Source organism: Kogia breviceps, chromosome 9 (assembly GCF_026419965.1).
Source record: "Kogia breviceps isolate mKogBre1 chromosome 9, mKogBre1 haplotype 1, whole genome shotgun sequence".
In the NCBI taxonomy this organism is placed as follows: domain Eukaryota; kingdom Metazoa; phylum Chordata; class Mammalia; order Artiodactyla; family Physeteridae; genus Kogia; species Kogia breviceps.
Window position 1 is genome coordinate 35,538,851 of NC_081318.1, and position 23,687 is coordinate 35,562,537.

At 34.2% G+C, this 23,687-nt stretch overlaps 1 protein-coding gene across 17 annotated transcripts in view; it reads right to left on the minus strand.

Annotated features, from left to right (window-relative positions):
* The window catches only part of FOXP2 (forkhead box P2), a 534,423-nt gene that overhangs the window by 379,761 nt on the left and 130,975 nt on the right, over window positions 1-23,687 (minus strand). Inside the window, exon 1 of one of the 17 annotated variants that reach the window (XM_067042295.1) lies at window positions 19,450-19,517. The exons of the other annotated variants lie outside the window; for them this stretch is intronic. The gene's annotated coding sequence lies outside the window, so the exon portion shown is untranslated. Of the gene's footprint in view, window positions 1-19,449; window positions 19,518-23,687 lie in introns of those variants that run through there. 17 annotated transcript variants of the gene reach the window in all.

Consider the following 23,687-nt stretch of genomic DNA (forward strand, 5'->3'; position numbering starts at 1 on the left):
TTGTGAAAAAATAACACTGGAATAGTCACATTAGGTTACAATGGAAGTTCTTAAAACTTTTTTCTCTCAGGTCACCTTAATACTTTTAAAAATTAACAAGAATCCTCTTCCCTCACAAAAAAAGCTTCTGCTTAAGCAGATGATCTCTTTCTATGAGTACTTTATTAGCTATTAAACTGAGGGACTTTTAAATCACAAGAATAGACAAGTACATATTCCATTCCTTATCAGAACAATGACGTCGATTGTCATTTAGCCTCTAGAAAACTCTATTGCATATTCACAAGAGAGGAAGAATGAAAAGAGTGAAAAAGACAAATGAGATCTTAATATTAGCGTGAAAATAATTTTGATTTAACAGTACCATAAAAGGTTTTAGATTCCCTAGACCATACTTTAAGAATTTCTCGGTTACAGAATGAAGAAGATGGTAGAAGAATAAATACAGAGAGCCAGAATATGCCTGATTTTACTGAAGGCCAAGGTAGAGATTTTAAAACAGAAAAATATTAAAGATTTTTATACAAAGCAATCACATGGTGGTGAGCTGACTTTATAAGGATTCACTCAGAAAGACAAAAATGGGTGCAGAGGTATGGGAAGGCAATCTAGAGTCTAGTTAGAAGCCTATAAAATAATTTACCAGGGGCAAGTAATTAATACATGGGGACAGTGCTGGAAGAAAGAAGAAAACAAAAGCATCTTAAAGGAGCCACAGAAGTTACAAAAAAAATCAAGAGATAATGTAGATGGTATAGTTTTAGACAGCCATACTGCCCAAAGCAATATATAGATTCAGTGTAATCCCTATCAAAATTACAAAGGTATTTTTCACATAAATATAACAAACAATCCAACATTTGTATGGAACCACAAAAGACCTTGAATAGCCAAAGCAACCTTCAGAAAGAAGAACAAAGCTGGAGACATCATGCTCCCTGATTTCAAACTATATTATAAAGATACAGTAATTAAAACAGTATGGTATTGGCATAAAAATAGACACATAGATCACTGGAAGTAAATAGAGAGCCTAGAAATAAACCCACACATATATGGCCAACTAAGTTATGACAAAGGAGCCAAGAGTATACAATGAGGAAAGGGAAGCCTCTTCAATAAATGGTGTTGGGAATACTGAACAGCCACATGCAAAAGAATGAAACTAAACCAACATCTTCTACCATACATAAAAATTAACTCAGAATGGATTAAAGGCTTGAATATAAGACCTGAAACTATAAAAATCCTAGATGAAAATATAAGCAGTAAGCTCCTTGACATAGTTCTTGGTCTTTATTTTTTCAATCTGACACCAAAAGCAAAAGCAACAAAGGCAAAAAAAAAAAAAGTGGAACCACATCAAACTGAAAAGTTCCTGCACAACAAAGGAAACTAACAATAAAATGAAAAGGAAACATACCAAATGGGAGAAAATAATTGCAAATCATATATCTGATAAGGAGCTAATATCCAAAATATACAAAGAACTCATATAACTCAAAAGCAAAAAAAAAAAATTGATGTTAAAAATGGTCAGAAGATCTGAATAGATATTTTTTCCAAAGAACACATACAGATGGCCAACAGGTACATGAAAAAATGTTCAGCATCATTAATCATCAGGGAAATGCAAATCAAAACCACAATGTGATAACACCTCACACAAGTGTTGGCAAGGATATGGAGAAAAGGGAACTCTTGTGCACTGTTAATGAGAATGTAAATTGGTGCAACCACTGTGGAAAAGAGTATGGAGGTGCCTCAAAAAATTAAAAATAGAACCATATTATCCAGCAATTCCAATTCTAGGTATTTGTCGAAGAAAATGAAAACACTAGTTCGAAAAGATATATGCACTCCATATCCACTGCAGCAATATTTACAATAGCCAAGATATGGAAACAACCTAAGTGTCCACAGATGAATGAATGGATAAAGAAACTGTGGTATATAGACACTATGGAATATTATTCAGCCATAAAAAATGAAATCTTGCCATTTGTGAAAACATGGATAGACTTTGAGGGTATTATGCTTAGTGAAATAAGGCAGACATAGAAGGACAAATATTATATGATCTCTCTTCTATGTGGAATCTTAAAAACAGGCAAACAAACAAAAATCCAAACTCATAGACACAGAAAACAGATTGGTGGTTGCAAAAGGTAGGGGTGGAAGGTGGGAAAAATGGGTAAACTGTTTTTTTAGTTTAAATAAGTTGAATTTATAAAAAAGAACACATAATAAATGTCAATATTAATGAATATTTTGATAAAAGGAATGAAACAATTGCCTAATTTAGTTACAACTTTTGCTCTCTTTTTAAAAAGTCAAATTTTTCTTTCTATTTCACAGACTCCCTATGTAAATTTACTAGAGATCAAGAATTGATCAATTTGAAAACCACTTATATTGCTCAATTACTTCTAAAATAGTAGGTAGGAAACCTGCAATTACTTTATGACTCAGTCTTCAAATATTAGTTTAAAAAAAAAACAGGGAAGAGAAAATGACAGAGATTGAAACCCAGGATTCCAACTGGAATGCTAATAAGATAGTTTCTCAGGGGGACAACAAATAAAGGTTCATACTCGATCCACATTATCCAATATAGGTAGTCTGTACCCACATGTGATTATTTAAATTTATTAAAATAAAATTTAAAATTCAGTTATTTAATGGCATTAACTAGAGTTCAAATGTTCAATAACCATGTGCGGTTAGTAGCAACCACATTGAATAATGTAATACTGAACACTTCCATCATAACATTAAGTTCTATTGGACATAGATGCCCTAGATGCATTTATTAGAAGGGTGGGAAATAATGCATTATATAGTAGCTTGTTACTGTGTATTTACTACGCATCGGACAGTGTACTAAATAAACACTTCACAATGATTGCATTCAGTCCTCACAATGATCTTTTGAGATAGGTTCTATTATATTTCCATTTTACAAATGACAAAACAGATTAAGAGAGACAAATATCCTGTTTCAGATCACTCTGTAGCGGAGACAAGAGTTAACCCCGGGACTTTCTGATCCCAAGGACAGAAAATGAGGAAAAAGAATAATCTTTTGAAAGTGATAATACCCTGGTAATTTGAAGATAAATTGTATTTACTTTGGATAATCAGAATACTATGAAATACACGAGAGTAACTAGAGTGGAAGGCTATGTGAACAAATATAATTTATATTTAATGGAAATAAAATATCTATGTAATATTAAAGTACCAACTTGAAACGTTTTAAATTAGAAAGTGTTAAAAGTTATCATAGCAATTTTAACTCACCCACCTTACTTTGTGAGTTCCAATCAGGTGGGAAAGTTATTATTGCCATGGAAACCACCATAATACTACTACTTTACACTTATGTAACACCTTTCATCTGATGAGCTCAAAGAGACTTATAACATTAATTAATAGTTCTTTTATTGAAAGTGCATCAAAATTTATCTAATAGCATACAACAACAATTGCAGATCACACAAAAGGAAACTTCATTGCTCTCTAACGGATTCACATAGATTATACACCATCTCCTACTATTTAAAAAGAAAGACAGAGAGACAGTAATCTTACACAGACATTATTCACCTTCTTGTTTCTTCTACCAAGCTGAAAACCATCTCCTATTGTTTTATTGTCAAAAATATGCAGCTCTTCTTCCACCCACTCTTTAATTTCTTTCTTTGTGTGTTCAGCTAATTGCCTGGGAATGTCTTTTAAAATGCCATTACACAAACTAACCTGTGCAGCTCTAACCACTAAGATATTCACAAGTACAAATCTTGTTCTTTCTTTAAAAGATATACGACCTCATTTTAAATTAGGAAGAATAAAACTAAAATGTGAAGGTTTTGGGGCATGTAATTAAAAGTCTGAAAACTAAAAATAAAAAATCCTTAGATGTTCATAGTGATTTTTGTTCTTACGCTATTAAAAATAAAGCAAATATTTGTTTCAACACTCTAAAAATATATAATACTAAGCTAGAAAACTTATGTCAGTGAAATGGTCTGTTTAGCATATTTTGTTTTTAACAGAGTTGTCAAAGGATATTTTATATGATTACAAGTTCTTAGATGATTTTATGAAGTTTACTTCAAAGGTAAAGGTAACAACAACAACAAAAAGTAAAGGTAACTTGCCTCCATTAACTAACTAGGATCTGTCACTTACAAACGTAGGCAAACAGCTTTAGAACTTGTTTATACTCCACAAGACCATCCCTGATTCAAAAGAGTGGAGAAATAGACTTTTCATGGGAGAAGTTTTCAGGTCACATGGTAAAAAGACATGCATTCAAGGATGGGAGGAATCTGTGGCCATTTTTTGTAACTTACCTTAAATGGAACTCTTTTTAAGATGGATTATGTTCAGACTTTTTATAAATGATAATTCACAATCTGCTGACTCAAGGTTATTTTTCGGAAAATCCATCAATAACAAGGCCATCATTTTACCATTCAGCATTGTAGGCGTTGTCCTTTTACTCAACGTCAGGTTTCCAGCTATTATCAAACTGCTCCTGCCTTAATGATCCTATTCTTTTCTTCCCTAGTAATCCTATTCTCCCAACATATACAAATTTAACTTGGTTTTCCTGGTGAAAACTTGTTTTATGACTGAGAAACCATACAGCACAAAAGATGTTTGTCATATATCCTTTAAATGAAGGCTGCATTAAGAATTTAGTAGGTACCTCTGAGACTCAAACATCTTTCTCTGGTTACTATTATGTTCTGGCTATATCTTTCATTTCTAGTCAAAAAATCACTTTATATTAAGGTGATATTATGAAGAATTCCTCTAGAGATTTTTTCTTAACCTCAGAAACCGAATCTATTTTTAAATGTTAGGTCACTGAATATGACTGACCCAAAACAGAATTTTTTAAATGGCCTGTTTTGGTGTAAACAGTTTTAATATATATTGGAATAATTATTCTTTTTGTGAATGAGCTTGCCTAAAATACTTGTTAAACAGCTGTTGAGTTTTAAACTCTGTTGCTGTTCATCAATAACTTTTCACCCTCATTTGTATTCTTCCAGTTATTCTGCTTCTACTGTTCATAGGGTGAAATGGTCATCAAAATGTAATAAGTTGATCAAAGAGTCTCAGGTATTACTTTAGAACAGGCTTATTCCTTTTTGTGAAAGACACATCTGTATTTGACTTTGTAAAACAATAAATTCAGGAAAAACCCAACTGGGACCTCTAATATACTCCTCTACAATATATGAATTTTATACTAAATAAGACTATAATATTCTCCCCTTCAAATGGAAGCCACATTCCCATAGGAAATGAGATACTAAACTATTAATAGCTTACCCAGGCTTTCTCTGCCTACTATGGAACCACAGACATCATCACAGTCTAAGCACTGTAAAACAATACAGTTTATATTCATATAAATGAAACTCTCTAGGTGTTCTTCAGCTAGTCTACGACTCAATGTTTCTGATGTTTTTAAGACAGAGAACTTCTTCACATTCAACCTGAGAAAAAGACAATGTCAAACTCCACTTAAAAGTCAAAAAATATTGTCATAAGCACTGCCATAAGGTTTGTAATATTTTAAAATGTTATGGCAGCAAACTGAATAGTTAAGATAAGTAAAACTACTGACAGTTTCTTTTTTTAATTTTGGAATGTGCACATTGACACTGTCTTTTTTGCTATCTTGAGATCCTTTCTTTCATTGCCTCATACAATTCTGGTATATTTGGGCCATTATAGAACTCCAATACCAGCCTATGCAACTGCTGTTTCCCTATGCTCACTCTTGAAGAAATGGTTCTACAATACTGTATTTCTTTGTCAACATATAATTGGCATAATTGGTCAATCCCTGGCCTTCTGTCCCTGCTTTGTATAAGGACATTAATTGATCATAAAATATCCACCAAATACATTATAATAAGATGACTAAGACACATAAGACTCCAGCAAATTCTATTGTTTCTATCTTGAAAATGCAAGCTCTTAAATTACCATCCACCACTACCTCTGCTACTACCGTCTAGTTCCAAGCCACCATTATCTCTAATCTGGATTATTATGTTTGCTTCCCAAATAGTCTTTTTTTTTTTTTTTTTCTCTCTTGCCCCTATTGACTACTCTCAACACAGCAGCTGATGTGATGGTATTAACACAAAAGTTAAACCATGTTTCAAAAACCCCTCTTCTCCAATTGAAACAATAGCTTTTGTTTTAAGGGGTTAAAAACCAAAGCACTTGCAATTGTCTAGAAATTCTCGTAGGGTTTGGCTCTTCTCTTTCTCTGCTTTCATTTCCTACCACTCTTGTTTCTCTTATGCACTGGGCTCTAGCCATGTGGGCCTCCTTGTTGTTCTTTAAGCATAAAAATCATGCTCCTACCTAAGGGAATCTGTTCTTGCTACTCTACTTCCCTGGAATATTTTTTCCCAAGATATCAGCGTATCTGGTTGGCTCACTTCCCTCATGACTCTGCTCAAATGTGACTCTATTAGAAGATCTTCTTTGGTTACTCCATATATAATCGTAAATACCACTCTTCTCCAACCCAGGCACTCCTTCCCCCCGACCCCATATTACTACCTGACATCCTACACAAATACATAAGTCGCATATTTAGCAGGGACTTTGTCTTGTTCACTGCTGTATCCCCAGTGGCAAGAAGAGTGCCTGGAACACAATAAATATTTTTGAGTGATGAACTGGATAAAGTTTGAATCCATCCTGTTTCAGCTGTTGGACTTTGGAAAAAAACATTTAGCCCCTCTGTGGCTCAGTTTACTCACTGTAAATTGGAAATGTTAATAATAAGTAATAATAATAATAATAATATCAGCACTGTTTAGCTGTTGTGAGGATAAAAACAGTTAATACATATAACATGCTTAGCATGTAACATTGCCTGGCACAAAATAAGTGTTACATTAAGTTTTAGCTACTGCTAATTTTCATAAGCATATAAAGTCAAAACCACACAGCTGTAGTCTTTACTGGGGACAAGGATAAACTTGAAAAATAAGCTGATTCAATATTTTCCTTTTCGTTCTTTTATCCTTATATTTTTGTTGATATTTATTTTAAAAACCCAGTTGTGACTAATAGTAAGCAGAAACTCACATGTTCTGAACTAAATGGCAACAACAAATTTTCCAGTCACAGAGAAACTATAATCTGAATGACCATGCATTGACTTTTTTTCAGTTTTAATTTATTTTTATCCCAGGTACTTCCAAAAGTTTTAAGATAGACTCTTCATTCTTTCACTCCTTCCAACTATTATTATATCTCCTACATGCTAGGCACTATACAATGATTGGAAAGCCAAGCTATCCCTCTATTCTCAAAGAGCTTCTAGCCTAGGAGTGAACCGAAAACATGGAAAACAAGTAAAACATCAATTGCAATGGCTACCATGTTAGAATCATGCTCAGTGGACATGAGACCACCATTCATTCTGGGACTCAGGAAAGGTTTGTCAAGGAGGAGGCAAGGTGCCAGTGAGAAGAATACTGCTAAACAGAAGTGTGACTCACTCAGGCAGTAGCATAAGGGATGGAGAGGAGAGGGAGGTGATATAAGAAGTTTTAAAGAAATAGAATAAATAAGACTTGTCACTAACTGAGCATGTGGAAATAAAAGAAAAACAAAGACAGCTTAGCACGCATATGTCTGACTTGGGCAGATGATGTTGCCATTCTCAAGACAAGCATCAGAAGAGAAGAAGATCTGGGGTAAAAGATGATGGATTACCACTTTTACCAGGTTGAATTTTACATGTCTGTGAGATATTAAAGTATAAGAGATATGTTGGTAGATAATGCGATACTCTGATGGAGAGCTTTTTAAAAAGTTCTGGATTATAAATATAGATTTGCAAGTTTCTGAAATATAATCAGAGATAAAATAAGTATACTAAAAACTAAACCATATTACATAGAATATATGGAAGAAAACGATATCTCAAATCCTGTTTGAGCAAAGCTGTAGCTTTAGAATTCTGAAAGGAATTTATCATGAGATTATTTTATAAAATACAGTGATCAATTTAAAAAAATGATACCTTGAAGACAACTTTACACAAAAATTACACGATTCCAAATGTGCCTTTCAACAACACATGGAAAAAGCCATGTGTGAAATACTCAGAGTTCTGAAAAGACAGTTCTACACGATATGATACAGTACACCATAATTTTAAAAAATAAAGTGTGGATAACTTACTGAAAGTGTAATTAACACATCTACTGCACCTTACCTCTCAAGTATCTGGTACCTCCGTCTACCTTTACAAAGTTACCTAATTATGCAGACAATTCATTCAACAAGGGTTCTGAAAGGAATCTAGCAAAAAGCACAAGTTTTAGAGGTAAGACAAAAATTTGAGTCCTGGCCTTGATGCTTATTAGCTGTGTGACCTGAATCCCTGGTACTTAGAACTATGTCTAGTTATAAGGGCTCAATAAATGTTTCTTAAATAAATTAAATGAATGAGTTAGGACTTCTTTGAACATTAGTTTCTTTAAACATAAAATGGACCTACTGGGGCTTCCCTGGTGGCACAGTGGTTAAGAATATGCCTGCCAATGCAGGAGACATGGGCTCAAACCCTGGTCAGGGAAGATCCCACATGCCACGGAACAACTAAGCCCGTATGCCACAACTACTAACCCTGCACTCTGGAGCCTGCGAGCCACAACTACTGAGCCAGCATGCCACAACTACTGAAGCCCATGAGCCTAGAGACTGTGCTCTGCAACAAGAGAAGCCACTGTAATGAGAAGCCTGCACACCACAATGAAGAGTAGGCCCTGCTTGCTGCAACTAGAGAAAGCCTGTGTGCAGCGATGAAGACCCAATGCAGCCAAAAATAAATTAATTAATTAATTAAAATTTTTAAAATACTTTAAAATAAAATAAAATGGACCCACTAACTCATAAGCCCACAAATTCCTTAAGTTTGTAGTAAAGTATAAATAACATATATAAAGCCCTGTAAAGTATCTGGACAATAAATTAATAAATTGTGCTTCTCTTTATGTTTCCTTGACTGTTTTTAATGGTTTAAAGATGACACCTGAAGAAGAATCTAGGTGTGCTTTAAAAAATGGAGAAGTTTATTACTAAATGGAATAAGCCCAAGATTTTAAGATTGCTAAGGATAAGATCTTTTTTTGTTCACTACTTTACCCCTAGTATAGAGTCAATAAATTTTTGTTAAATAAGTTGATTAAAAGATGCTTTGAAGACAACTCTCACTTAAAGTGGTAATTTAGCTTGACTGGAAAAAATAAGCTTGTTTAACTTGAAGGATATACTTTGTAGTCAGTGGAAGCAACTTTGGCTTTTACTGTCTATTATTTCAAATCCATCATGTCACTGTACCTGTGTAGATATGTTCAATGAATCTTCAAACCATCTTTATACCTTTTTTAATGCCAGAGGGCAATCATTTTTATATTCTGTCTGTGAATAGCTCATATTTGTGTTCTTGACTCATTCTTACAGTTCTTCTACAATAACCCTTTAGCACAGTTTTGTCCCAATGTGTTTCCAAATATGAAAATGAAATACTTCTACAGTGAGAAAAAAAATAAAGTTTAGAATGTTAAACCCTTTTTTCCTGCGTCCTTTTTAATAGAATAAATCTCATACACTAATAAAATTTTTAACTGTATAAATATTATTCACCTATACATTTGTAGGTCTTTTTATAAAGATGAAACAGAAAATCTTTCAGTTACAAAACTCATGTGGCAGATTCAGTATTATAAATAATATGCATTTTTATTTGTAAGATGAATTATTTTGAAAAACAGTGAAGAAACTACTAAAATGTCAAGTAAATGAACCATTGAGAGACAACAGTCATATTTTAAGTGTCAAAAAAAGAGCTATGGTTAACCATTACTGTCCCTCTATTTCTTTTACATAACATTGGCTATTGGATATGTTTGGCTGGGTATATGGATATTCACAGCTTCTTCAGCTCTAAAAGTTTTAGAAGATAGGAAGAAAACATCAACATATTTCTTATATGCTGAAATTGCCAGCTCTTCCATGGAAAATTGCCTATGTATTTCCTGCATTCACCTTCTATTTTTCTCATTCTTTTTATAAAGAGGTATGAATACAGTATCCATATATTCATTCACTCACTCTCCAAATATCTGAGCATAAATTATGTTCAAGGCACTGTGGAATTCACTTTGCAGAGTGAACGAAAACAGGAAGGCAATGTTAATGTCAGAGTAGAAATAAAGGCAAGGAAACAAACTAGACCAAAAGGGTAAATAAAAGGTACATTCCATAATGAAAAAATAATGATCATGAACCTTTATAAAATGAATAAAATAGAATGTATGTATAAGGAAAACTGTCAGAAATGCAAAGAAAATATGACAGAAACACAAGGTTTTAGGATGATTTTAACGTGCCTGTTTATCAGTTGTATTAGCATGGATAAAATCAAATGTATTAGCAGGAATAAAAATATTTGATAAATAGAAATAAGAGTAAAAGGCATAACAAAATTGAATTTATGTGTATGTACGTATATATAATCTGTAACAAAAGTCCTGTCTTTTATGGAATATACTACACTGACTAGCATTCATACTTTTATAATATTGACCGTATCACAGGACACCGAGAAAGTTTCAACAAATTTCAAAAACTAGATTGCATGAGCCAAATATATATATATACCACAGGGGGAAAAAAAAAGAAAAATAAAAATGCTCAACCAGTTGAAAATTATATTTTCCTAAATAATTTGGGGGGGGGGGTAAAAGGAAAGCAGAACTGTTCAGCCATCAGGAGCCCAAGGAAACATAATAAATAAATTTAGTGTGTTATTCTGGATGCGGTATCCAGAAAAATGACATTAGGCAAAAACTAAGGAAATATGTATAAAATATGAACTTTAGCTAATAATAATGTATCAATATTAGTTCATGAATTGTGACAAATATACCATACTAATGTCATACAATAATAATAGGGCAAATTGCGTGTGTGGGGGGTTAGGGGGTATAAAGAAACTATCTGTACAATTTCTCTATTTTTCAGTCAACTAAAAACAAAAAGTTTATTTCGAAAAGGAAATCAGGTGAGTTAGAACATAATGGAAACAAAAATGTTATGCATTAAACTTCCTAGAAACAGAAAATACCATTGTTATATTGAAAATGTTCTAGAGACTAAGAAAGGATGGCTTATGGCCTAATTTATTATATGAAAAAAACCCTAAATACTGAAATTTGTCAATTATCCTCTCTCACCACCTCCTGCAAAACAAACGCAAAAGGCTCTTTATCCTGGTCTAGAAGGTCACACTTCATCTGTTTCATGGACTCCTCCTGGCTCACTAAACAGTTACCTTGGCCTTCTTATGGTTGTCCAAACATATCAATAGAGCTTAATCTTTCCTCAGAACTTCTCTCTCACACACACACAGAGAAATTTCCAGGAAAAGAAGGAATAAATAATAAAACAGAACATTATTTTCTGTACGTCCTTAGCAACACAACCTGGAAAGGGAAAGGAAATACTACTATTACTTTTATACAATATAATTTTTATTTGTAAATCTGAAGAGAATACACTGACAAAAACTTAGAACAAATATAAGATCGGTAGGTAGTAAGATAAACATATAAAGTCCTACAGCTTTTCTGAAAGCCAACAATTGGTTCAAAAACATACTGCAAAAAAGGTCCCAATCTTAACAACGACCTCCTCCTTACATTAAAAAAAAATACACTCCCACTCCAGGCACTAGCCCAAGCATGAAGGTGACCTATTGGACACACAAAGACGTTCAGGGTCATCATCCTGGTTGCTTATTTCAAACCTACACCTGCTTTAATCTGGTTTCTGTCCTGTCCCTGATTTGGAGCTCTGTCCCGCTTTACTATCCCTCTCCTTTCCCTTAAACCTCACCTTCGTTTCTGTTTTCTCAAATGCTTTTAGCATCAGTGTGTTGGGCTATCTCCTTCTAGTTTTGAATGTTTCACTGGGTCATGATGAACACCTTGAGACTAAACCCTTAGTCCTAGCCCCAGCCAGCACATACCTGGCCCACCTCACTCCCCTGAGGAAATCAAAGAGTCACTACAGTGTGGTATAGATAAACATAAAAAGGACTGGACCAACGCCCAGCCAATAATAGAATGTGCCTGACAAAAGTTAGTGGAATCTCAATCTGAATGACTTTCAAATTGCTGTACCCTGAACAGGATTCACTTCTGAGCTTGACACCTGCAATTTTACATAGGTGCTGGATATTCCCAACTAGGAGTCCTATCAGAACCACAAACTTGACAAGTCCAAGGTCAGCTGTATTAGGCAGTACGTTTCTACTTATAAGTAGAAGAAACCAGCTTGAGCTAGTTTAAGTACAAAAGAGGACTTAATTATAGGAATTCAGAAATAGGAATGTAGCCACTCCTCAAGAAGTATAAGAGCAGAGAGTATGTTCCCTCTCTCTTTTCCTGTCTGTCTCTCTTTGCACATCTGCTTCAATCTTCTTACTAAAGAGTAACTTTCTAGCAAGGTTATCAGTCCACAAAGTAAGTGGATTAAAGGATTAAAGGAGACTGTCAGCTCTCAAACTCACACTGTAAGGAAGGGCCCCAGCTATAAATATATTGAGCCTGCTTGTCCCAATCTTAAATTCTGGAAGTTGACCTCTAGTCCAATCAAAAATGGCCATGGGGATAGGGTCAAATTATAAATTTGACTTAAGATTCCACCTCTGTAGAAGTGAGGGTATGTGGGTGATAGGGGCAAATTATAGAAGGGATTGTGAGCTGAGCAGACATCCTAATAGGTATACGGTGCATAATCCCAAACTAAATCCCAAACTAAATGTTTGTATCTTAAACTAAACTACCCATCCCAAACTACTTCTCAAATTTTATTAATAAAATTTTCATTTTTTTTTTTTTTGGTAGCCTAGGTTTAAATATCTTTCCTATCAGGGAAATCATCTTTCATATCTTTCATTATTCCTTCCAACCAATGACCTACAGAGGCTGGAATTTTCAAGTTACCTCCTTTCACCCCCATCCCCACTGCCCTGATTCCAGGATAGCCCCACTGTTTCTTCATCTAAATTTCTCCAATAGTCTTACAAAAGGTTCTCCTGACTCCATACTTTCTCTGCTCCACGAATGAAGCTTCGTGGGTCTAGAACAAGCTAAAAGATAGTATTGGAGAGCCACACAGGAGCCAAATCACCTATGAATTTGTGTAAATTGGAATAAGGACATTGTGTGTTGTATTAAATACACTGGGAGGCCACTGGAAGATTTCAGGCATGGGAGTGATTTTAGTTGTGGGGAAGAATGGAAGCAGGGAGAGCAGTACTGAGATTAACACTGGTAGCCTGGATTGGGCAGACAGTAATGGAGGTCATCTAATTATGTCGTTCCCTATTTTAAGTCCTGTTATGGGTTCCCATTACCTATAGAACAAAATAAAAATTTTAACATGGCTCCAAATCTCCTTTTTCAGTTTTATTTCCTACCATGCCACTCTATATATCATGCCCAACATTATAACCACACTAGATTTCTCATAAGTCTTGAGCTCACCATGTATTTTCTCGCATTTTTAGATGTGTGTTCACAACATTAACATAGCCTACAATGCCTTTCTCAACATTTTATGGCAGTAAAAATCCCACTCATATCAAGGCCAATACCTCTGTCACACCATCTGTGGAGCTTTCCACTATTTTGTCCAATAGAATTAATTCTTTAGCCTTCTGTAATCCCATAGCTTTGTGTACATCTTAAGGGCAGTAATTTTAACATAGTAATAATTTTCATAGTTAATCCTTTACCTAATTTGATTTTGGCTCCTTGAGGGGAGAAAGTAAGTATTATTCATCATCAGTAACCTGCCTGGCATACTTACAGTAGATATTCAAAATATCTTTAACTCAATGAACATATGGAACAAAAATAAAGGAATATAAACATCCTTTCCTCCTAAAGTAGAATGAAAGCTCTTAGAAGGCAGAGAATATCTTATATGTGTATTACTTTTGTAGTTAAGTTAGTAAAAGTGGACATAAGAAATACTTGGTTGTGGTAATAAAATCTAAAAATTGAATTTGTTATCAACTCTATTCTATGATAAAAAGACAACCATTTGTGTCATCAGAATACCATAAATTCATCAGAAATTCAAGGAGAATTAATTCCAGATTCATGGATCACATTTTATCTAATTTCCATTACTTCTTAACAAAATCATAAAATCCTATGGAAGGAGTTATAAAGGTCCAATCTAGAAATATCGGAAGTATCTGAAATCTTTATATGATTAATGAAAAAAACCTAAGAATTGCCAATAACTTGCAGAAGAAAAATCAATAAGCATCTTAAATATTAAATGTAGAAATAAGACAAATACTGAAGTAGTGTTAAAAGTGATATAAATATTCATGCAACATATCTGCCTAGAAAGACCTGAATCATCAGTTATCCAAATAAAATTTAAAGAAAAAAATCAACTTTAAAGAAAGTAGAAATGAATAAGATCAGAATAAAAGTCATTACTGCCTGGGAAGATCAGTTTAAACTTTGAAAGAAGCTGTTTTTTAAATAACTCTTTTTAGTAATATTTATAACAAAATTAGGTATAGTTCTTAGAGCTATCATGTAAACAATTTTCTTCTCTAACTAGAATAATAAATGATTAAGACAATTCCCATAACAACCCCTCATATAATGATGCATACAATACCCATGAAATAAAGAATATGTTTTAAAAGAAACAAACAAAATATAATGAAACAATTCATGGTTTTTATATTTTGAAGAAAATTCTCAAGGAAAAGACATTTCAGAGTGTGTATCCACTTTTTGTGAATTTATTATTCTATTGATGAAAAGTCTGTACTTATAAAATGCAAATATTTCAGTACATGATATGAAATAAATATGAAGCAAATATAGTAAAATATGACTAATATAAGGAAATGAATGTACTTTAGAATTTGAAGGAAGTTATTTGTAACCATAGGCTACACAGAAATGAAGTAGAGGTTTCCTACAAAAAAAAGTAAAACATATAATTCTTCTCAGTGCTATTGTTTCCTTTCCTCTGCTTCTACAGAAGCAAGGAAGACAATACATCTTTTATCATTTACTAAGGTAATAAACAGGACAGTTCCAACACTGATCATGTGAATATTTCATGAAGGAGGCTTGAGTATGGTAAAAGATTAAATGCTGCATCTGTCTTCATACTAGATCATTCTTTGAAGGTGAACAGTTGTTCTAAGCTCTTGCCTAATTTTGGCAAAACACACGTGAAGTACATTTTGTTTTCCAAATCAGGCATGCCATATACAGACATAAAAAGTTCCACATGAATGTCACAAAATACAAAATATGTTTTAAATAAAACTTTTTACTTAGTACAGACCTTAGAACCCCATGCAGAAGAATGGTTCCTTGTAGAAGACTTCTGCAGAGATTTTTTCTTTTTTTTCTTTAATTTTTTTTTTTTTACCTCTGAAACCAAAATGCTCATGTAACTATGATAATATGATGAAATCTTTTAATTATTTTATTTATGCTTTTTTTGGCTGAGTAGGCAATCTCAGTTCCTGAAATTCCCGCTAGTATTTTACATTCACTGGTGTGGCACTGGGTGATGAAGATGGGGTCTAAAAGCAGCTGACTTCCACCCACATTTCAACATAACCAAATACTCAATTTCTTCTGCAGATGCTTTCTCCTAAACCAGTGTATATCAAAACCGACTGCCACCACATTTAATACATGAACATTTCCTACCAAAACAAATAAAAATACTATATATGCATAAGACACATAAAAAGGGAAGAGGAGCTCACAAAAGTTTTTGACATGAAGCAAAACCTTTAACACAAATTTGCAGGGACTTTACAAAAACTAGCAATAAAAAAACCCCTGTTATCTACACACTTACTGCTTGAAACTCATGACATCTGTCCTTATGATAAAAGACGTCTCAAAGAAATTATTTTTCTAATGCAAAATATTTTGCTACATTCCAAAGAAATATCTGTCAGAATTAGTAATAATATAATATGGCAATTTATTTACTAGATGTTTACACTTTTGAATGATAAAACAAATGAAACAGATGGAACTCCAAAAATATAGAACTTGATTCTCCCTTACTTTTAAAAAGTAAACAAAGAAAGAGCTGCCGTAATACTGTTTCATTTGTGATAGTAGATTAATCCGTCAATTCACCTAACCATTAGGAAATAGCCACTAAGTACTAATTTTTGCCCAGCATTTTTACAGAATTAAAAGTTTAAAAACCTGCATTTTGGACCATAAATACTAAGTTTCTAAAGGATGCTATAAGACGATTTCTTAGAGCAGTTTTAAGGTACAGAGATTTCTCATATGCTCCCTATCCCCACACATGCATAGTCTCAACCATTATCAACACTCCAAACCAGAGTGGTATATTTGTTACAATAAAGGAACCTACATCGACACATCATTATCATGCGGAATCCACAGTTTACATTAGGGTTAGCTTACACTGTTGTTCATTCTCAGAGTTTGGACAAATGTATAATAACATGTATCTGTTATAGTATCAAACAGAGCAGTTACACTGCCCTAAAAATCCTCTATGTTCTGCCTATTCATCTCTCTCTCCCCCCACCAACCCCTGTTAATCACTAATCTTTTTAACTGTCTTCACGGTTTTACCTTTCCAGATTGTCATATCGTTGGAATCATATAGTTTACAGCCTTTCCAGATTGATTTCTTTTACTTAGTATTATGCATTTAAGTTTCTTTCATGTCTTCTCATGGCTTGAGAGCTCATTTCTTTTGAGCACTGATATTCCATCGATTGGATATACCAGTTTATTTATCCACTCATCAAAAAAAAAGACATCTTGATTGCTTCCAAGTTTGAGCAATTATGAATGACACTTCCAAAAGCATTTGTGTGCCAGTTTCTGTGTGGACATAAGTTTTCAACTCCTTTGGGTAAATACCAAAGAGAGCAATTTTTGGATCAAATGGTAAGTGTTATGTTTAGTATTGTGAGAAACCACCAAATTCTCTTTCAAAGTGGCTGTACCACTTTGCATTCCCAATAGCAATGAATGAGAGTTCAGCTTCTCCCTACCCTCATCAGCAGTTGGTGTGGTCAGCGTTCAGGACACTTGTAGTGGTCCTAATAAGCTTGTAGTAGTATCTTTGTTTTAATTTGCATTTCCCTGATGACATTGGTGTAGGGCATTTTTTCATGTGCTTACTTGCCATCTGTATATCTTCACTGGTGAGGTGTCTGTTAAGGTCTTTGGCCCATTTTTAATTAGGCTGTTCATTTTCATATTGTTGAGTTTTAAGGGTTCTTTATATGTTTTGGATAATAGTCCTTTCATCGAATACATATTTGCAAGTCTGTGGCTTCTCTTTTCATTCTCTTGACAGTGTCTTTTATAGAGGAAAAAATTGTAATTTAAATTAATTCCAGCTTATCAATTATTTCTTTCACAAATCATGCCTTTGGTTTTACATCTAAGAAGTCATTGTCAAACACATGGTCATTTAGATTTTCTCTGATGTTACTTTCTAGTTTTATATTTTACATTTAGGTCTATGATCCATTTTGAATTAAATTTTGTGAAGGGTGTGAGAGCTGTGCCTAGATGCACTTTTTCTGACTGTGCGTGTCCAGTTGTTCCAACACCAATTTGTTGAAAAGACTTATTTTTTCTCCACTCAATTGCCTTTGCTCATTTGTCAAAATCAGTTGACTATATTTATATGGGCCAATTTCTGGGCTCTCTCTTCTGTTCCATTAATCTATTCCCCTATTCTTTTGGCAATATCACAATGTCTTCATTACTGCAGCTTTATTGTAGTAAATCTTGTAGTCAGGTAGTGTCAGTCCTCCAAATTTGTTTTCAATATTGTGTTGACTATTCTGGTTTTTTTGCCTCTCTACATAAACTTTAGAATCAGTTTGTCAATATCCACAAAATAACTTGCTGTGATGTGTGATTGTGCACTACATCTATGGATACATTTGGGAAGAACTGACATCTGACAGTACTGAGTCTTCTTATCCATGAACATGCAACACTTCTGCATTTATTCAGTTCTTTGATTAACTTCATCAAAGTTTTGTAGATTTCCTCATATAGATCCTATACCTATCTTGATAGATTTATACCTAAGTATTTCATTTGTGAGGTTCTAATATATATGGTATTGTTTTTTAATTTCAAATTCCATGTGTTCACTGCTTGTATATAGGAATGCAATTAACATTTGTATATTAACCTTGTATCCTGCAACCTTGCTTTTAATTGTTCATTAGTTCCACGGGGTTTTTTAAGAAATTTATTCAGATATTCTATATAGATGATCATGTCATCTGCAAACAAAAACGTTTTATTTCCTCCTTCCCAGTCTATATATCTTTCATTTCCTCTTCTTGTTTTATTGCATGATCTAGGACTTCCAGCACAATGTTGAAAAGGAATGATGTCAGAGGTAACATCCTTGCCTTATTCCTGATCTTAGTGGGAAAGCTTTTAGTTTCTCACCATTAAGCATAATGTTACCTCTATGTTTTTTATAAATGTTCTTTATCAAGATGAGGAAGTTCTTTTCTATTGAGAGTTTTTATGATGAGCAGATGTTGGATTTTTCATGCTTTTTCTGCATCTACTGATAGGATCATGTGATTTTTCTTCTTTAGCTTGTTGATGTGATGGATTATACTGACTGATTTTCAAATGGTGAAACAGTGTGGTATGCCTGGGGTAAATCTCACTTGGTCATGGTAAATAATTCTTTTTGTACACTGATGGATACAATTTGCTAATCTTTTGTGAGGATTTTTACACATATGTTCATGAGAAATACTGGTCTGTACTTTTCTTTTCCTGCAATATCTTTGTCTGGTTTTGTACTAGGTAATGGTGGCCTCATAGAGCAATTTGGGAAGTATTCCTTATGCTTTTATCTTGTGAAAAAAATTATAGAGAATTGGTATAATTTCCTCCTTAAATGCTTGATGTAATTCACTGGCAAATCCACTGAGGCCAGGCGTTTTTTGTTTTTTAAGGTTATTAATTATGGATAAAAGGTAGTCAATAGACACAGGCTTATTTAGAAATTCTCATTTTGTTCATGCATTGTTTTTCTGTGCTCAATGAGCATCTTTATGAAGGTTATTTTGAATACTTTGTCAGGTCATTCATATGCCTCTGTTTCTTTAGGGTTGGTTTATGGAGATGTAGTTTGTTGCTTTGATTGGGCCATTTCCCCCTGTTTCTTCATGTTCCTTGTAACTTTGTATTGATATGTCTCCCAGTCTTTAATGACTGGTTTCATACAGGGAAATCACCCATCAGCCCAGCCCAAGATTCTGGGAAACTTTCAAACCTGTTTTGTGGATATATCTTCTCTGCACTTGTGCTTACTAAGATTCCTAGAGGGATTTGCCAGTTTCCTTTTCTTCAGCAGGTTGTAATCTCTTGCTCCCTCTGGTGTCTGTCCGCTATACTGTGGGTCCTCAAGCAGCAGCATGCTGCCCAGATCTTTTTTGTTCTCAGCAGCCTGTAGGCATCAAGAGTATGTATGTAGGTACACCAGGTCGACCTAGAAGGATGGGAGAGGGAGGGTGGGAGGGAGACGCAAGAGGGAGGAGATATGGGGATATATGTATATGTATAGCTGATTCACTTTGTTATAAAGCAGAAACACAAAACTGTAAAGAAATTATATTCCAATAGAGATGTCAAAAAAAAAAAAAAAAAAACAAACCAAAAAAACAGTGATGCCAGGTCGCATCAGGACCCTGAATTGAGCTAGTCAGAAACGAATTCCTCAGACAGTCTCCTGAAAAGCTAGTACATTGGGAATATGCTCCACTCTTCCTTTTCTCTCTTAAGGCAGGGGCCCCAAAGCTGTATAGGCCCTCTGGAGCAGCAATATGGTGCCCAGTTCTTTTTTGTTCTTAGCTAGGATAGGCCTTGTCCCATCAGCACTCTAATACAAGTGAGACAGAAGCTAGTCCATCAGGCAGCCCTCCCACACCTGTGAAAAGTCAGAAGGCTGCATGCATGGTCCAGTCTTTTCCTCGCCAGGGAAAGCCTGGGAGCTGGGCGTTTCCTCCTGACCACAGCTGTGCCAAGGGGAGCAGCTACATTGAGAGACACCACAAATTTCCCACCAGTTGCACTGAAGCTGGTTTTATCCTTACTCAGGTTGCAGGAATCTTTTAAGTGGTTTCTGAATTTCTCGTAAAGGGAATTAGTCCATATACTGCTGTTCAATCTGGGTTTCTGGGCAAGGAAGGAGGGTCAGGGTCTTCCTGTTCTGCCATCTTGCTTATTACCTCATTCCAAACATGCTTTTGAATATCTTTACCTTAGCAACAACTAGAAGGTGTGGTTTCAAGGGTTTTTTTAAATTTCACATTTTATTTCCTATTTAGTTTCACAAGACGACCTAATTTTATAACAATGACTCACATGGATCAAAATGGAAGTGCATCTTTATCTGTTTACTAAATCATGGTATTATTTTCCAAACTCCTTCATCTGTTATAAAAGAGGGAGCCAGAGATTACAAGCTGCTGAAAAAAAGGAAACTGGCAAATCCCTCTAATTAGGAATCTTAGTAGGCACAAGTCTACCCATAGAAAAGGTCTGAAAGGCTCCCAGAATCTTGGGCCAGGCTGATGGGTGATTTCTCTGTATGAAACCAGTCAGTATATAAACATTTCATTAAGTAAATTTTCATATTCCCTACAGTCAGTTGTTTTTGAAAACTGACTGGAACTTTTACATTTTGGACAAACGGCTTCAAAGCTCATGAAAACATTTCATTTTGTAGGTTTTAAAAATAGATTAGAAAAGCTATTTCCAAATGTTTTAAGTGTACAAATGTGAGAGTTTTTGATATGTGACACAATACTGTTTTCAGCAAAAAGAAAGCATTATAAATAATGATGAAACATTTCTAAAATCCATTTTCAGGATTCTCTTGCTATAGAATAAGTTTCTTTCAGTAAGTTTTTTCCTTACTCATTAATTCAATCAAAATTTAGAAATAAGGTAAGCTGAGACAAATTAGAGGCATCTGTAGTTTCATCCAATTATATGGCAAACTTCTTATGACAGGGAGAACATGAGATTTCCCAGAGGATATGCTTTTTGTCTTTCACTATTAAGAGTCACAAATGGGACTTTTATTTATCATTGTGTTTAGTGAAATTTTGTAAAATACTTGGTTGAGTATCAACTGAATCTGAACTGCTGAAGAAAATGGGATTTGTCTTCATGTTCTAGATATTTAGTTCTAAATATACCGTATAACTTATAATAGGTTCATAGTACCTACTATTTCAAGGCACAAGAGGTACATATTTAATGATAGTGGAAGTAAATCTTTATTTCAAATAGTCCTTCTAATAATCAAATATTTTTGGCTGACTTCTTGTCAGAATTATTTAGATTGTTTTAAAATTAGTTTTGTTAATGACAAAGGGCTAAGAGTAGAAGTAGTAGCTCTTTTCTTCTTGCTGTTTGCTGGTTGACATTACTATTATTTTCACACTTTAAGTCACTTATTTCACAGGTAAAACAAAATTAAACATTCCAAAAAATCTGCTTAATCAGATATCGTCTAAGTGTAATGAATTAAACAGTGAAGGTACCACAATTAAACTCTGTGCCTCATGGGATACCTTCTCTCTTCTTCAAGATAGCTCTTGAAACTAAAAGGACATGTGACAATCTAACCAAGGCACTAACTGAGTACAACAGTCTCAATCTATAGAGTAAGACTACTGAAGCTTAAAGTTTATTTTTCTTTTATTAAAGCTAAAACAAAATTAAAAGGCAGAAAAAATCTTGGTATGTCATTCCAACAACACTCAGAGATACTCTTGTGCATCCCATTCTGGGGACTACACAGTGGCATAATCTGAAACTTATCTGATTTGGTCACATGAGCAGATAGTATTATACTACAGATGGTCCCTGACTTAAGATGGTTCGACTTACAATTTTTTGACTTTACAATGGTGTGAAAACAATATGCATTCCATAGAAACCGTACTTCAAATTTTGAAACTTGGTCTTTTCCCAGGCTAGTGATATGTGGTACAATACTCTCTTGTGATATTGGGCAGTGGCAGCAAGCTGTAGCTCCCAGTCAGCCACGTGATCATGAGGGTAAACAACCCATCCACTTACAACCATTTTGCATCAACACAACCATTCTGGTTTTCACTTTCAGTACAGTATTCAATAAACTACATGAGATATCCAACATGCTATTATAAAATAGGCTTTGTGTTACATGACTATGCCCAACTGTAAGCTAGGCTAAGCTATGATGTTTGGTAGGTGAGGTGTATTAAATACATTTCCAACATACAATATTTTCAACCCAGGGATGGATTTATCTGGACATAATCCCACTGTAAATTGAGGAAGATCTGTCTAGTAGAATAGTTTGATCTTTCAAAGAACTAAATTTGTTGATATGAGTCTTTTCTGATATGCCATCAGAATAAATTAAGAAACGCATATGAAAAAGCCCCAGTGGAACCTATTATTGCATTGAAGGCAGTGGGATTATTGAATTTTTTTATTTCGCCATACCCTCAGTACCCTGGTAAGACTGGTTTGCTGTGATATTACAGATACTGTGTGAGTCACATAAATTACCATATCTTTCTTTTGCCATCTGTGGTTAGGGAGAGCCCAGTTTGTGGCCCATCTCTTGCAAGGACATTAGACTTGATATTGTCCATGTATATATTAACTTTGCTCCTTATTTCATTTTAAATTTCCCACTGATATTGTCCTTTTGCTCTGTTTCTTTGCTTCATAATTTTTGTTGCACTGAATGTTGTAAACCACCTCAAATATTTTTAGAAGGGTAGAAAATAGTTATTATAAGAGAAACAATAAACGAATTCTACCTAAATAAATAAATTCCCTCTAACTCTGTAAAAATGAAGTTTCACAACATAAGTAAAATGCAGACATCTAAAACAGATATTCAAGAAAGGCTTGCAACTCTCTGGTCCTTGTGTTGAATTACAATGGCAAGCAATATATTTTTTAAGTGTTTACTGAAGAAAAAGAAAGCACAAAGCTTTAGGAAAGTAAAAGCATTAGGGACTAGAAGATAGACAAATCAGAATGCTGTTTGGGTGTTTGGGGTCTTTGCTCTGAGCATAAAATGTGTTTTGTTTGGTTTTTATTTTTCCTCTAGAAACACTAAATAAATAAATAAATAAATAAATAAAGACTGACTGATTTGAAATATAAAACCTCAGCTAGAAGGGAACTGAACCTCAACCCTGAAGTCAGGCCACAAACTTTTTGAATTTCTTCCATGCTCACAGTGATTCCACCATTACAAAATGATGGAAATCTTGCAGCCTTCCTATAAAATCTATAATTGTCGAAACACTCTAAATAGTATTCCCTATTTTTACGAATGATTACCATTATGTAATTACTCCAAACCCGCGTACCAAAATTTGTCTGAACTTCATGAAATCTGACATAGAGCACCGGTTTAGTACACCAAAGTTTCAGGGGGAGAAAATGATTCCCTTTTCTCTTTTGCAAAGATTTCAGTGGCTCAACATATTGGAG